This window comes from Salvelinus alpinus, chromosome 2, assembly GCF_045679555.1.
Source record: "Salvelinus alpinus chromosome 2, SLU_Salpinus.1, whole genome shotgun sequence".
Classification (NCBI taxonomy): domain Eukaryota; kingdom Metazoa; phylum Chordata; class Actinopteri; order Salmoniformes; family Salmonidae; genus Salvelinus; species Salvelinus alpinus.
The window spans coordinates 79053495-79070230 of NC_092087.1; the positions used below are offsets into that span (position 1 = coordinate 79053495).

Consider the following 16736-nt stretch of genomic DNA (forward strand, 5'->3'; position numbering starts at 1 on the left):
TTACGTATATGTCTTTTGTGAACAGTAATGACCTAATATGACCAGTAAAACCAAAGTCCCTTCTTTTGGCCGTTAGTAACCAATGGTGTTCCTTTTTGTACTCCATTTAGTACGTGCAGACGGTCATTGCACATTTTCGGGTTTGTTATTTAAATCGCGAACAATTTGTTTTCAGTACCAGCGAGATCGAGAGGAAAGCGTGAAATAGAGAATGAAACTAGAAACGGATAAAGGGTGAGAATGGAGAATGGAGGATGAAGGAAGAAAGGACTAATTGTCTTCCTCTCTCTCTCCCTGGGGTGGGCGTAGAGGGAACTAAAAGTGGATGGAAAACTGGAAGTGAAAGAGAGCTGGGGGGGGAGCGACACAGAGACAGGTTTATTTAACAGTGGATGTAGAGACTGGAAGTGAGACAGAGAGCAGGAGAGAGATGGACAGGTAAGCAGAGAGAGAGAGAGAGAGAGAGAGAGAGAGAGAGAGAGAGAGAGAGAGAGAGAGAGAGAGAGAGAGAGAGAGAGAGAGAGAGAGAGAGAGAGAGAGAGAGAGAGAGAGAGAGAGAGAGAGAGAGAGAGAGAGAGAGAGAGAGAGAGAGAGAGAGAGAGAGAGAGAGAGAGAGAGAGAGAGAGAGAGAGAGAGAGAGAGAGAGAGAGAGAGAGAGAGAGAGAGAGAGAGAGAGAGAGAGAGAGAGAGAGAGAGAGAGAGAGAGAGAGAGAGAGAGAGAGAGAGAGAGAGAGGAAAAGGGCAACCAGTGAAGAGCCAACACCATTGTAAATACAACCCATGTTTATTTATTTTCCATTTTGTACTTTTATTACATCGTTACAACACTATATATAGACATAATATGACATTTGAAAAGTATTTTGGAACTTCTGTGAGTGTAATGTTTACTGTTAATTTTTGTTGTTTATTTCACTTTTGTTTATTATCTACTTCACATGCTTTGGCAATGTTAACATACAGTATGTTTCCCATGCCAATGAAGCCCTTGACTTGAGAGGGGCAGGGAGAGACAGACAGACAGACTACTGAATGACAGATAGATTGGGAACGGGAGCGTGCGACCCAGAAGGAGCTTGTTTGTGGAGCTGGTTTGGTTTGTGGTGGATTACGTGTTCTCTTGTTCTCTTGCCGGGCTTAGTGGTGTGGCAGCCCCCTTCTGTGATCAGTAGATTGTGACCAGAGTGTGTGTGTGTGTTGAGAGAGTGGCAGCAGTGCATCATGGTCACAGACAGACGACCTGGCAGGCAACTCTATTGGCTTCTGGCTTCATTTGACTGGCTTTACAAATGTTGATGGAGTCATTAAAGGATTAAGGGGACTCGAAGTGCAGGCGGACAGGTTTTTGTGTGTACTCGAATGTATCGGACAGTGTGTGTCTGTGCGTGTCGGTTTGTTTGTGAGAGAGAGAGAGATGCACAGTATTCCTTGTGGTCAAAGTTAAAGACATTTAAATAGTTCTTCTTTTCTTACTCTACACTTTTTCTGGTCCTCTTCTCATTCCTCTTTGAACCTGTAATGCATCACCATCTCCCAAGTATAGAACAACCATCAGTGTATTGACCCATCGTCGGTGACGAAAATGTATCCCCTCACTAACTGTCGCTCTAATAAGTGACGATCATCTGACTCCCACCCACTCACCCTTTGCTTCTCTGTGATGAAAATAAGCATTCCAAATGTCTCTCTTTTTCTACCTCTCTCTCTTTTCCCCACCACCACTGCCAGTCATGTGTGACTGTCTTTGAAGGAAGGATGGAAGGTCTAAGAATAGCATAGATGGAACCCATCACTGTGATACTGCTGCAGCCCACATACCGTAGCTTCTTAGAGGGCCATTCTTTCTCACGCTCTCACTCATATCAGCATTCCTTCAACACGTATCCCTCTTAACAGGCAACCGGATATACTTCTAGTGTAGGTGTTTTGATACAATTTATAGGATAGGGACTTTGAATAGAAAAAATGCATCTTCACTGAAATATTCTGGCTTCTTAATATAATAATATATGCCGTTTAGCAGACACGTTTATCCAAAGCGACTTAGTCATGCTTGAATACATTTTACATACAGGTGGCACTATCCATGCTCTACCAACTGAGCTACAGAGGACCACTTCTTTTGACTTGAGTCAATGCAGCACAGTGAGAGTCTAATCGGTTGGTTACTGATCCCCTCTCTTTGGCGGTTTGTTCTGTAATGACATGATGGGAATGTCTTGGTCGTTGTAGATTCTTAGAGTACCATATCAGCTCAACTCATCAGCATGCCTTGAATTGCCCCTTCGATACCTATTCCCCTTAATAGGCTACCTGATATCCACCTCATCTGTGTCCCAAATGGCATTCTATTCCCTATGTAATGCACTACATTACATAGGGACATACATATTGATAGGCTAGGGCGTATACTGCTTTTGAATAGAGAAATGTCTCCATTGAAATATCTTGGCTTCTTTTGACTTGAGTCAATGCAGCACACTGAGAGTCTAGTTGGTTATATGATCAGAATGTATAGATGCTGTGCGAACATTTTTTGTTGTTGAAATTGTCACTGTTCCCTGTCACGCCGACGGAACCTCTTTTGAAGCCGCTTTTTGACAGGCAGGCGGGCAGACGGAGTTACAGCGAGAGGGAGAGAGAGAGAAAGAGAAGGGAGAGAGAGAGGTGAAGAGGAAGAGAAAGATAAATGGAGAGGGGGTAGAGAGAGTCAGGTTTTTCAGAGACAGAGAGGCAGAACAAAAGGAGAGTGTGGCTCGTTCAGAGAGGGGTGGCGGTAAAGAGATGAGAGAGATGGAGGGATGAGAGAGAGTGACGGAGGGAGGGAGGGTATGATACCAGAACAGGTTGAAGGAATAAGGGAAGTAACATTTGATGAATTACAAATGAGAGCGAGAAAAGAGAAGAATTGGGATCATCATGTGTTGTGCAGGTGACTCTTCAGAAAAGGAACGATAGTGAGAGGATAATGATACCTTTAATGGAGGAGATAGAGGGTAAAAGAGATTCATAGATGGAGTGTGATCTAACCAGGCTACAGTAGAGTACATGCCATGAAGATAAAGCATGATACTCCTTTGTAGTTTCAAACCTCCGTGACAAACTCCTTCCCCAAGGGGTCTATCCAGAAAAGAACACAAAGAGCCAATGTGACCGTTGGTGTGCTGTGGGGGATTCCATTGTATTCAAGTTAGCAGTGTGCAATGGTGACCATATACAAGAGGTCTACTAGCCAAACCAGGAGTATAGCTAATTTATAAAACAGTTGAAATCAGGGGTTGGAACCAAAGTTATTTTCCAATTGTTTTGTTGTGAATAGAACCATTATTTTTTCATTCTGTTCCACTGTTCCCACTAGCAAAATAAAGTTCTGAATCAGTTTGAACCCCCAAAACGTAACGGTTTATATCGTTCCTTTCTGTTCCTTTTTAAACCTCTGAAACATCCATTTTATTTTACATTTAGCTTGACATTATATGACTTCACCAATCAGTGCATATAGAATAGCTTGCTGTGGAGCGGGTAAGCGATTTAATCTGTATAGGAAAGTCGTTAATAACAAATAGTATTTTGCCGTAACAGTATGGTTTAATCATAATGAAAGACGAACACACATACTGTGCTGCCAGTCACAGTGTAGGGCGGGAGATGCAACTGAAGTTTTCAGGGTGAGGATGTAGGAAGTTTGCCTTGAAGCTCTGAGCATCCTGTTATGACATGCATTATCTGAATTAGGCCTACAGGATTATTCCTACGGTGGAGTGGCTTCTATGGAGGAACTTTGGAATGTCTTTGAACTTCCGAGTTGGTTTAATGTTGGTACCAGAGCAAGCTAGCTAGCTAACGAGCGTGTGTTCAGAGCAGCACTAGAAATAAAAACACGTCTTATCTTTTGTATTAAATAAATCCAACGTGAAAAGTGATAACTATTGTATCCTTAACTGGCATTGAAAAGTCCATCCATTCTTCCATAATTAAACATCTCTCCCTAATTTCTGAATTACGCTTGTAATGTCGTCAGTAGGCTACAGTAATGTTGTCAGTAGCCTACAGTAACCTATGTAATGTCGTCAGTATTCTACAGTAACCTATGTAATGTCGTCAGTATTCTACAGTAACCTATGTAATGTCGTCAGTATTCTACAGTAATGTTGTCAGTAGGCTACAGTAACCTATGTAATGTCGTCAGTAGGCTACAGTAACCTATGTAATGTCGTCAGTAGGCTACAGTAACCTATGTAATGTTGTCAGTAGTCCACAGTAACCTATGTAATGTCGTCAGTATTCTACAGTAACCTATGTAATGTCGTCAGTATTCTACAGTAATGTTGTCAGTAGGCTACAGTAACCTATGTAATGTCGTCAGTAGGCTACAGTAACCTATGTAATGTCGTCAGTAGGCTACAGTAACCTATGTAATGTTGTCAGTAGTCCACAGTAACCTATGTAATGTCGTCAGTATTCTACAGTAATGTTGTCAGTAGGCTACAGTAACCTATGTAATGTCGTCAGTAGGCTACAGTAACCTATGTAATGTCGTCAGTAGGCTACAGTAACCTATGTAATGTCGTCAGTAGGCTACAGTAACCTATGTAATGTTGTCAGTGGACTACAGTAACCTATTTAACGTCGTCAGTAGGCTACAGTAACCTATGTAACGTCATCAGTAGGCTTCAGTAACCTATGTAACGTCGTTAGTAGGCTACAGTAATGTTGTCAGTGGACTACAGTAACCTATGTAACGTCGTCAGTAGACTACAGTAACCTATGTAACGTCGTTAGTAGGCTACAGTAATGTTGTCAGTAGGCTACAGTAACCTATATAATGTCGTCAGTAGGCTACAGTAACCTATGTAACGTCATCAGTAGGCTACAGTAACCTATGTAACGTCATCAGTAGGCTACAGTAACCTATGTAATGTTGTCAGTAGGCTACAGTAACCTATGTAACATCATCAGTAGGCTTCAGTAACCTATGTAACGTCGTCAGTAGGCTACAGTAATGTTGTCAGTAGGCTATAGTAACCTATGTAACGTTGTCAGTAGACTACAGTAACCTATGTAATGTTGTCAGTAGACTACAGTAACCAATGTAACGTCGTCAGTAGGCTACAGTAATGTTGTCAGTAGGCTACAGTAACCTATATAATGTCGTCAGTAGACTACAGTAACCAATGTAACATCGTCAGTAGGCTACAGTAACCTATGTAACGTCGTCAGTAGGCTACAGTAATGTTGTCAGTAGGCTATAGTAACCTATGTAACGTTGTCAGTAGACTACAGTAACCTATGTAATGTTGTCAGTAGACTACAGTAACCAATGTAACGTCGTCAGTAGGCTACAGTAACCTATGTAATGTTGTCAGTAGGCTACAGTAACCTATGTAATGTTGTCAGTAGACTACAGTAACCAATGTAACGTCGTCAGTAGGCTACAGTAACGTCGTCAGTAGGCTACAGTAATGTTGTCAGTAGGCTACAGTAACCTATGTAATGTTGTCAGTAGACTACAGTAACCAATGTAACATCGTCAGTAGGCTACAGTAACCTATGTAACGTCGTCAGTAGGCTACAGTAATGTTGTCAGTAGGCTATAGTAACCTATGTAACGTTGTCAGTAGACTACAGTAACCTATGTAATGTTGTCAGTAGACTACAGTAACCAATGTAACGTCGTCAGTAGGCTACAGTAACCTATGTAATGTTGTCAGTAGGCTACAGTAACCTATGTAATGTTGTCAGTAGACTACAGTAACCAATGTAACGTCGTCAGTAGGCTACAGTAACCTATGTAATGTTGTCAGTAGGCTACAGTAACCTATGTAATGTTGTCAGTAGGCTACAGTAACCTATGTAATGTTGTCAGTAGGCTACAGTAACCTATGTAACGTCGTCAGTAGGCTACAGTAATGTTGTCAGTAGACTACAGTAACCTATGTAATGTTGTCAGTAGGCTACAGTAACCTATGTAATGTTGTCAGTAGGCTACAGTAACCTATGCTTCAGAAGGGAGGGGCAGGTAGCCTACATACACACCCACTGTAAAATAATTTCAGCTGGCAGGCAGACGCTGGAATAGGTTTCTGAGTGAGAGTGAGGGCTTTGCGTAGACGCTTTGTTGTGATTTTTTGGGAACTGGTAAAAAATACCTGGAACATGAAAGAACGTTATTAACCGGTCCCCAACACTATAGATCACTTTGTTTTTCGGTATGAGTTCTGTTCTTCAATCTTTTTTGTTATTTTACGGTTTTCGGTTCTGTTCCCTGAACCAGTTCTAACCCATGTTTTTTAAATACATTTAAGGTCTTCATGGATACTTTTTTTTTATTGGGCTCCAGAAAGATAATATTGTAATTAGTGTATCAGCGCTGGCTCGTGTGATAAGTCCCTTTGGTTGAAACCTGAACATTTGGATCGATTCCCCATTGGCTCACCTGCCTCCTGAGTCTGGGTGTCCCTAACTACTGTGTGAAGTGAACCTCCCTCCTGAGTCTGGGTGTCCCTAACTACTGTGTGAAGTGAACCTGCCTCCTGAGTCTGGGTGTCCCTAACTACTGTGTGAAGTGAACCTGCCTCCTGAGTCTGGGTGTCCCTAACTACTGTGTGACGTCAACCTGCCTCCTGAGTCTGGGTGTCCCTAACTACTGTGTGAAGTGAACCTGCCTCCTGAGTCTGGGTGTCCCTAACTACTGTGTGAAGTGAACCTGCCTACTGAGTCTGGGTGTCCCTAACTACTGTGTGAAGTGAACCTGCCTCCTGAGTCTGGGTGTCCCTAACTACTGTGTGAAGTGAACCTGCCTCCTGAGTCTCAGTGTCCCTAACTACTGTGTGAAGTGAACCTGCCTCCTGAGTCTGGGTGTCCCTAACTACTGTGTGAAGTGAACCTGCCTCCTGAGTCTGGGTGTCCCTAACTACTGTGTGAAGTGAACCTGCCTCCTGAGTCTGGGTGTCCCTAACTACTGTGTGAAGTGAACCTGCCTCCTGAGTCTGGGTGTCCCTAACTACTGTGTGAAGTGAACCTGCCTACTGAGTCTGGGTGTCCCTAACTACTGTGTGAAGTGAACCTGCCTCCTGAGTCTGAGTGTCCCCCCCCTGACTGTATCACTGAGCTTGCTTTTATTTGGCGCTCTGCTGGGAACAGCTTGCTAATTAATTACCCATGACCACTGAGGTGGGGAGGGGTTGGGTGGGGTTGGAGGGTAACGAGACTGGGAGGGTGGTGGTGGGGGGGAAGCAGGTCATAACTAGTGTCCTCAGGGGGTAGGCTAAAATTAATCACCCCCCATCCCTCCACCTTGCCAGAAAAACATCTTGCCAGACAGAAGTAGTACAGTCTGTCGCTGGGTTTGAATGAGGAAAAGCTATCTGTATCAAGTGTTGTTTTTTGCATGGATGTTAACATTAGGTGTCAAACAGAGAATACATAGACAGATATATATAGGTGCAGTATAGAAATTAGTGATGATTGACACAGGGGTGCCAGACTGTATAGAACATATATCCACATGGCTATCCAGTGGTGGTCCAGTCATAGAGGCTTTATAGTTCTAATCCAGTGGTGGTTCAGTCATAGAGGCTTTATAGTTCTATTCCAGTGGTGGTCCAGTCATAGAGGCTTTATAGTTCTAATCCAGTGGTGGTCCAGTCATAGAGGCTTTATAGTTCTAATCCAGTGGTGGTTCAGTCATAGAGGCTTTATAGTTCTAATCCAGTGGTGGTCCAGTCATAGAGGCTTTATAGTTCTATTCCAGTGGTGGTCCAGTCATAGAGGCTTTATAGTTCTATTCCAGTGGTGGTCCAGTCATAGAGGCTTTATAGTTCTATTCCAGTGGTGGTCCAGTCATAGAGGCTTTATAGTTCTATTCCAGTGGTGGTCCAGTCATAGAGGCTTTATAGTTCTATTCCAGTGGTGGTCCAGTCATAGAGGCTTTATAGTTCTATTCCAGTGGTGGTCCAGTCATAGAGGCTTTATAGTTCTATTCCAGTGGTGGTCCAGTCATAGAGGCTTTATAGTTCTATTCCAGTGGTGGTCCAGTCATAGAGGCTTTATAGTTCTATTCCAGTGGTGGTCCAGTCATAGAGGCTTTATAGTTCTATTCCAGTGGTGGTCCAGTCATAGAGACGTTATAGTTCTATTCCAGTGGTGGTTCAGTCATAGAGGCTTTATAGTTCTATTCCAGTGGTGGTTCAGTCATAGAGGCTTTATAGTTCTATTCCAGTGGTGGTCCAGTCATAGAGGCTTTATAGTTCTAATCCAGTGGTGGTCCAGTCATAGAGGCTTTATAGTTCTATTCCAGTGGTGGTCCAGTCATAGAGGCTTTATAGTTCTAATCCAGTGGTGGTTCAGTCATAGAGGCTTTATAGTTCTATTCCAGTGGTGGTTCAGTCATAGAGGCTTTATAGTTCTATTCCAGTGGTGGTCCAGTCATAGAGGCTTTATAGTACTAATCCAGTGGTGGTTCAGTCATAGAGGCTTTATAGTTCTATTCCAGTGGTGGTTCAGTCATAGAGGCTTTATAGTTCTATTCCAGTGGTGGTCCAGTCATAGAGACGTTATAGTTCTAATCCAGTGGTGGTTCAGTCATAGAGGCTTTATAGTTCTATTCCAGTGGTGGTTCATTCATAGAGGCTTTATAGTTCTATTCCAGTGGTGGTTCAGTCATAGAGGCTTTATAGTTCTATTCCAGTGGTGGTCCAGTCATAGAGGCTTTATAGTTCTATTCCAGTGGTGGTCCAGTCATAAAGGCTTTATAGTTCTATTCCAGTGGTGGTTCATTCATAGAGGCTTTATAGTTCTATTCCAGTGGTGGTTCAGTCATAGAGGCTTTATAGTTCTATTCCAGTGGTGGTCCAGTCATAGAGGCTTTATAGTTCTATTCCAGTGGTGGTCCAGTCATAGAGGCTTTATAGTTCTAATCCAGTGGTGGTCCAGTCATAGAGGCTTTATAGTTCTATTCCAGTGGTGGTCCAGTCATAGAGGCTTTATAGTTCTAATCCAGTGGTGGTCCAGTCATAGAGGCTTTATAGTTCTATTCCAGTGGTGGTCCAGTCATAAAGGCTTTATAGTTCTATTCCAGTGGTGGTTCATTCATAGAGGCTTTATAGTTCTATTCCAGTGGTGGTTCAGTCATAGAGGCTTTATAGTTCTATTCCAGTGGTGGTCCAGTCATAGAGGCTTTATAGTTCTAATCCAGTGGTGGTCCAGTCATATAGGCTTTATAGTTCTAATCCAGTGGAGGTCAGGTCATAAAGGCTTTATAGTTCTAATCCAGTGGAGGTCCAGTAATAAAGGATTTATAGTTCTAATCCAGTGGTGGTCCAGTCATAGAAGCTTTATAGTTCTAATCCAGTGGTGGTCCAGTCATAGAGGCTTTATAGTTCTAATCCAGTGGTGGTCCAGTCATAGAAGCTTTATAGTTCTAATCCACTGTTGGTCCAGTCATAGAGGATTTATAGTTCTAATCCAGTGGTGGTCCAGTCATAGAGGCTTTATAGTTCTAATCCAGTGGTGGTCCAGTCATAGAGGCTTTATAGTTTTAATCCAGTAGTGGTCCAGTCATAGAGACTTTATAGCTCTAATCCAGTGGTGGTCCAGTCATAGAGGCCATCTAGCTCTAATCCACTGTTGGTCCAGTCATATAGGTTTTATAGTTCTAATCCAGTGGTGGTCCAGTCATAGAGACTTTATAGTTCTAATCCAGTGGTGGTCCAGTCATAGAGGCTTTATAGTTTTAATCCACTGTTGGTCCAGTCATAGAGGATTTATAGTTCTAATCCAGTGGTGGTCCAGTCATATAGGCTTTATAGTTCTAATCCAGTGGAGGTCCAGTCATATAGGCTATATAGTTCTAATCCAGTGGAGGTCCAGTCATAGAGGCGTTATAGTTCTAATCCAGTGGTGTTCCAGTCCTAGAGGCCATCTAGCTCTAATCCACTGTTGTTCCAGTCATAGAGACTTTATAGTTCTAATCCAGTGGTGGTCCAGTCATAGAGGCTTTATAGTTCTAATCCAGTGGTGGTCCAGTCATAGAGACTTTATAGTTCTAATCCAGTGGTGGTCCAGTCATAGAGGCTTTATAGTTCTAATCCTGTGGAGGTCCAGTCATAGAGGCTTTATAGTTCTAATCCAGTGGTGGTCCAGTCATAGAGGCTGTATTGCTCTAATTCAGTGGAGGTCCAGTCATAGAGGCGTTATAGTTCTAATCCAGTGGTGTTCCAGTCCTAGAGGCCATCTAGCTCTAATCCACTGTTGTTCCAGTCATAGAGGTTTTATAGTTTTAATCCAGTGGTGGTCCAGTCATAGAGGCTGTATTGCTCTAATTCAGTGGAGGTCCAGTCATAGAGGCTTTATAGTTCTAATCCAGTGGTGGTCCAGTCATAGAGGCTGTATTGCTCTAATTCAGTGGTGTTCCAGTCCTAGAGGCCATCTAGCTCTAATCCACTGTTGTTCCAGTCATAGAGGTTTTATAGTTTTAATCCAGTGGTGGTCCAGTCATAGAGACTTTATAGTTCTAATCCAGTGGTGGTCCAGTCATAGAGACTTTATAGTTCTAATCCAGTGGTGTTCCAGTCCTAGAGGCCATCTAGCTCTAATCCACTGTTGTTCCAGTCATAGAGGTTTTATAGTTCTAATCCAGTGGTGGTCCAGTCTTAGAGGCTTTATAGCTCTAATCCAGTGGTGGTCCAGTCATAGAGGCTTTATAGCTCTAATCCAGTGGTGGTAGAAGGCTTTATAGTTCTAATCCAGTGGTGGTCCAGTCATAGAGGCTTTATAGTTCTAATCCAGTGGTGGTCCAGTCATAGAGGCTTTATAGTTTTAATTCAGTGGTGGTCCAGTCATAGAGGCTTTATAGTTCTAATCCACTGTTGGTCCAGTCACAGAGGCTTTATAGTTCTAATCCAGTGGTGGTCCAGTCTTAGAGGCTTTATAGTTCTAATCCAGTGGTGGTCCAGTCATAGAGGCTTTATAGTTCTAATCCAGTGGTGGTCCAGTCATAGAGGCTTTATAGTTCTAATCCAGTGGTGGTCCAGTCATAGAGGCTTTATAGTTCTAATCCAGTGGTGGTCCAGTCATAGAGGCTTTATAGTTCTAATCCAGTGGTGGTCCAGTCATAGAGGCTTTATAGTTCTATTCCAGTGGTGGTCCAGTCATAGAGGCTTTATAGTTCTAATCCAGTGGTGGTCCAGTCATAGAGGCTTTATAGTTCTATTCCAGTGGTGGTCCAGTCATAGAGGCTTTATAGTTCTAATCCAGTGGTGGTCCAGTCATAGAGGCTTTATAGTTCTAATCCAGTGGTGGTCCAGTCATAGAGGCTTTATAGTTCTATTCCAGTGGTGGTCCAGTCATAGAGGCTTTATAGTTCTAATCCAGTGGTGGTCCAGTCATAGAGGCTTTATAGTTCTAATCCAGTGGTGGTCCAGTCATAGAGGCTTTATAGTTCTATTCCAGTGGTGGTCCAGTCATAGAGGCTTTATAGTTCTAATCCAGTGGTGGTCCAGTCATAGAGGCTTTATAGTTCTAATCCAGTGGTGGTCCAGTCATAGAGGCTTTATAGTTCTAATCCAGTGGTGGTCCAGTTATAGAGGCCATCTATCTCTAATCCAGTGGAGGTTCAGTCACTGTGAAGCGGGCCACAGACTCCAGCCCACATAGAGACCACTCTACTCTGCTGTGTACTGCTGCCGTAAGGAGCAGCCAGGGGACCGTGGTCAATCAAATCCTGGAGATATGGAAGAAATGGCTTCAATGAGCTAATGCAGACCCCAGGGGATAGAGGAACCCTCCTACTATCAGTCGTTTTTTTAGGGCTGTGTGTGTGTGTGTTTCAGGCTGGGAATGTGTGTGTGTGTATGCAGGCAAGCATGTCTGTGGCATTTAAGCACAATTAACATTAAAAAGCCTCTCGACCGAGCTCAAGCACACTTAATCAAACACCTAAGACCCTCTTCTGTAAAATAGTGACTTTCCTTCCCTTTTCAGGCCACAGAGAAGCAACAGATTGATGACTACTACTCACCACTGGTGCTCAAGTGGCTCATACTGATGATTACATCATCTTGGCCCCACTTCTGGGGATGACTAGGGTGATGAGACTGTCTCCTCCAGACATGGTCACTTCCTCTACCCCTTTATCTCCTCTCTTCTCTCTTATTCCCACTGTTCATGTTCTGCTTCTCTGTATCTGCCTCCCTATTTCAACCAACTGTCTCCCTTCTTCACTGCCTCATGCACAGATGCTCCCACCGTTCTTTCCATCTCTATCTCTCTCACTCTCTATCTCTCTCACTCTCTCTCTCTCTCACTCTCTCTCTCTCTCTCTCTCTCTCTCTCTCTCTCTCTCTCTCTCTCTCTCTCTGTCTCTGTCTCTGTCTCTGTCTCTGTCTCTCTCTCTCTCTTGCTCTCTCTCTCACTCTCTCTCTTGCTCTCTTTCTCTCTCTTTCTCTCTCTCTCTCTCTCTCTCTCTCTCTCTCTCTCTCTCTCTCTCTCTCTCGCTCTTTCGCTCTCTCTCTCTCTTTCACTCTCTCGCTCTCTCTTTCTCTCTCTCTCGCTCTCTCTTTCTCGCTCTCTTTCTCGCTCTCTCTCTCTCGCCTTCTCTCTCTGCCTCTGCTTTCACTCACTCACTATTCAATTAAATTCAAGGGGCTTTATTGGCATGGGAAACATGTGTTAACATTGCCAAAGCAAGTGATGTAGATAATATACAAAAGTGAAATAAACAATAAAAATGAACAGTAAACATTACACAAAACAATAAAGACATTACAAATGTCATATTATGTATATATACAGTGTTGTAACAATGTACAAATGGTTAAAGTACACAAGGGAAAATAAATAAGCATAAATATGGGTTGTATTTACAATGGTGTTTGTTCTTCACTGGTTGCCCTTTTCTTGCGGCAACAGGTCACAAATCTTGTTGCTGTGATGGCACACTGTGGAATTTCACCCAGTAGATATGGGAGTTTATCAAAATTGGGTTTGTTTTCGAATTCTTTGTGAATCTGTGTAATCTGAGGGAAATATGTGTCTCTAATATGGTCATACATTCGGCAGGAGGTTAGGAAGTGCAGCTCAGTTTCCACCTCATTTTTTGGGCAGTGTGCACATAGCCTGTCTTCTCTTGAGAGCCAGGTCTGCCTACTGCAGCCTTTCTCAATAGCAAGACTATGCTCACTGAGTCTATCTCTCTCTCTCTCTCTCTTGCTATTTCGCTCACTCTCTCTCTCTGTCTCTGCCTCTCCTTCCCTCCATCTCTCTCTTTTTCCATTTCTCAATTTTAATTAAAATCATTGAGTATCTAGAGGATTCGGTTGCATGACTGTGATTTAAATAGGGACATCACCATCTACTCAACATTACTGTCAGGCTAAAGCAAATTCCATTTATTCTCATAATGTGTGCGCTGCTCCTTCTCTAAAGACATGAATTACTACCATTTGCAGTCGTAAATTGTAGACATATGGATAAGAAGACGCTCGCTAACCTAATCCTTGACTGTCCAACAATATGGAAACACAATCCGAATCAGCATGCAATACAATACAAGACATCAGTGACATCAGTGAATTAACTGACATTTCCCCTGGTGGGATAGAATTAATTAATTACTGTATAATACTGAAAAGAATAATAACCTATGTCACGAAGCTCCTGCATGAGGCTAATTAAAACAGCTTGAAGTCTGATTATCTGATGACAACAGCACAATAGCGACATGCAGAGATGAAGAGATGCATCTCTGCACCCAGAGATCAAGATGCCACTGAGAACAATGACTGAAGTGGATGTCATTGCCCATCCGCATGTTGGTGAAGAGCCATTGATGTCCAACCATTTACATAAAAAAGATACCTATGAATTATGCGTGTGCTTCTGAATTATTTGCATGTAGAAAATGCACCGTGTAGGAGTAACGCTCTCAGAAATATCTGTTGTGTTCCGTGGCTGTAAATCATGACGGGAAATGTATCAGCTTTCAGTATGTCATCCTCAATGTCTTTCAAATGTTGCATGATTCTGGGGATGTTTGTGTGGAAACGTCGGTTTTGACTACTTATGCAATGTCTTTCAGGAAGGTTTCTGTCTATACCGTTACACGGATGTGTTTCTGATTGCAGCTAATGTGTTCTATGACTCCGGTATGTGTTCTGGTTTCTGTGGAAACGGATGTGTTTCTGATTGCATAAAGAGGCTGTTGCATTCACCGCGGAGCAGCTAGCCCTCCTTCCTTCCTGGAGCTGTTTAGAGCTCCAGAGACTGCAACATACAAACTCCTAATCCCCCAGTATTCAGGACAAGCAGCGTGTATTTAACATACCTTACACAACACTGTCTCTATCTAACCACCATTCACACATACGCACGCACGCACGCACGCGCGCACACACACACACACACACACACACACACACACACACACACACACACACACACACACACACACACACACACACACACACACACACACACACACACACACACACACACCACACACACACCGCACACACACACACACACCGCACACACACACACACACACACACACACACACACACACACACACACACACACACACACACACACACACACACACACACACACACACACACACACACACACACACACACACACACACACACACACACACACACACACACACACACACACACACACACACACACTCATTACAGTGTGAACAAGAGACCGGTGGGGCCAGAGCTCAGAGAGCACAAACACCCAATAGGGGTTGAATGTCTTGACTGATTACAAATAACGTCTATTGGCACATGGGAGAGTGGGGGAGAGACGAGGGGGGGTCCTGGTAATTCTTTTGGTCGTTTGGGCTGTTTGAGGTGGGGTGAGTTCCTTGATCAATGCTCTTTGTAAATGTTAAGTGTGATGACAGTAACAGGTGAGTCCGAGCAAACGCCGCTGGCGCTAGTCTTATTGACACGGGCCAGTTCACCCCAAGGCCCCGCACTGTGACTACATGCCCAATGAAACATGTGTGTCTCTCTCTCTCTATCTTTGTGTGTGTGTGTGTGTGTGTGTGTGTGTGTGTGTGTGTGTGTGTGTGTGTGTGTGTGTGTGTGTGTGTGTGTGTGTGTGTGTGTTTGCGCTCATGAGTGTGTGCCATCTCATTGGGCAGAGAGTCAGGGAGCTGATTTACAGAGGGGCTCAGTGTAGACGTGTGTGTGTGGTGAAGACTGCTGCTGTATAGCTCGGCATCACTGGACCTGTCCATGCTGTGTACTAAATACATGCTACCGAATACCTGAGTACCTTTGTGTTCATACATGTACAAGCCTTGCTGTGTGTATGTCTGTGTGTGTGTGTGTTTCTGTGTCTGTGTGTATCTGTGTGTGTTAAATCCTCTGTGTGGGAATGGATGTGGATGGAATAACCACTTAAACAGTTTTCCTTCCACGTTAATGTCTCTGTTAACTGTAATTGCAGTGTTAAGTAGTATGTAATGGACATACGACAGCATATTTAAATGCTCAGTCTGGATTTGTCTGCAGTCTGTGAGGAAAGCAAATGATCCATTACGTCGGATGGCTCTTGACATTCTCCGTTTCTTGTAATTAATTTGGAGTTATTAATGACGGTAGAGCTTTTGTGTTGATTACCCTAAATGTCAGGGTAGTTCTCTCTTCTCTCTCTCTTAGTCAAATTGCTTGCTGTGTGTGTGTGTGTGTGTGTGTGTGTGTGTGTGTGTGTGTGTGTGTGTGTGTGTGTGTGTGTGTGTGTGTGTGTGTGTGTGTGTGTGTGTGTGTGTGTTGTGTGTGTGTGTGTGTGTGTGTGTGTGTGTTGTTGTTTTCCCCCTTCAGCCTTTTTATAGCGCTTAGTTTTAAGGTCAGATAGGTTCAGGTTCATCTCTCTCCGCCAGAGTGTCAAGTCAATTTTGTCTGTGTGTGTGTGTCTGTGTCTGTGTGTGTGTGTTTGTTATACTGGGGTTATTTCCTCCCTCAGTAATTAGGCTGGAGAGGCCAAACGCTCCAGAGACTCTTCCATTGACCATGACACACAGTAACACGGACCATCCACTCCTCTCCTCTTCTCTCTCCACACATTCCTAGAATAACACTAGTACATATTGGGTCTACTTCTGGGTGGGGGGGGGTTGTGTGTGTGTGTGTGTGTAAGCTTCTACTATTCTGTGATAAGCCCACCTTATGATAAGCCTCGTTTATATACGAGTGTATCTTGAAAATCTGTGCTTGTGTCCAACAGTGTGTAATTTTCTTTGTGTGTGTGTGTGTCTGTGTGTGTGTGTGTGCAGACCTGGGTTAAAATACTATTTCAAATATGTAAATTACTTTCACATATATTTTGAAGTAAGTATTCAGATGTTTTGTATTTGAAAAGCATGTATATTATTTGAAATACGTATTTAAAGTACTTTCAAATAGTAAGCTATTTTTAGGAAGTTAATTGGGAATACTTTCAAATGCTTCCAATATACAGTAAGTAGTTGATTCTGGCCACATTATTTAAAAATACTCAAATACACAGAAAATGAGTATTTATATGACTAATGATAAAATACACATGTATTTGAATCCTGTGTGTATCAGTGTGTGTGTGTATAGTGTGTGTGTATCAGCGTACGAAGCGAACATTGTGTGTATCTCCTTGTCCATCAGGGTGCTGCATGGAGGCATATTTGAATTGTTGCCATGGAAACTCTCTCTCTGTCTCTCTCTCTCCCCCTCTCTCTATCTCTCTCTC

General features: G+C 43.1%; 1 protein-coding gene across 6 annotated transcripts in view; it reads left to right on the plus strand.

Moving 5' to 3' along the window:
* Positions 1–16736, plus strand: part of grin2bb (glutamate receptor, ionotropic, N-methyl D-aspartate 2B, genome duplicate b) — a 140285-nt gene that overhangs the window by 9996 nt on the left and 113553 nt on the right. The gene's annotated exons all lie outside the window — the stretch shown is intronic.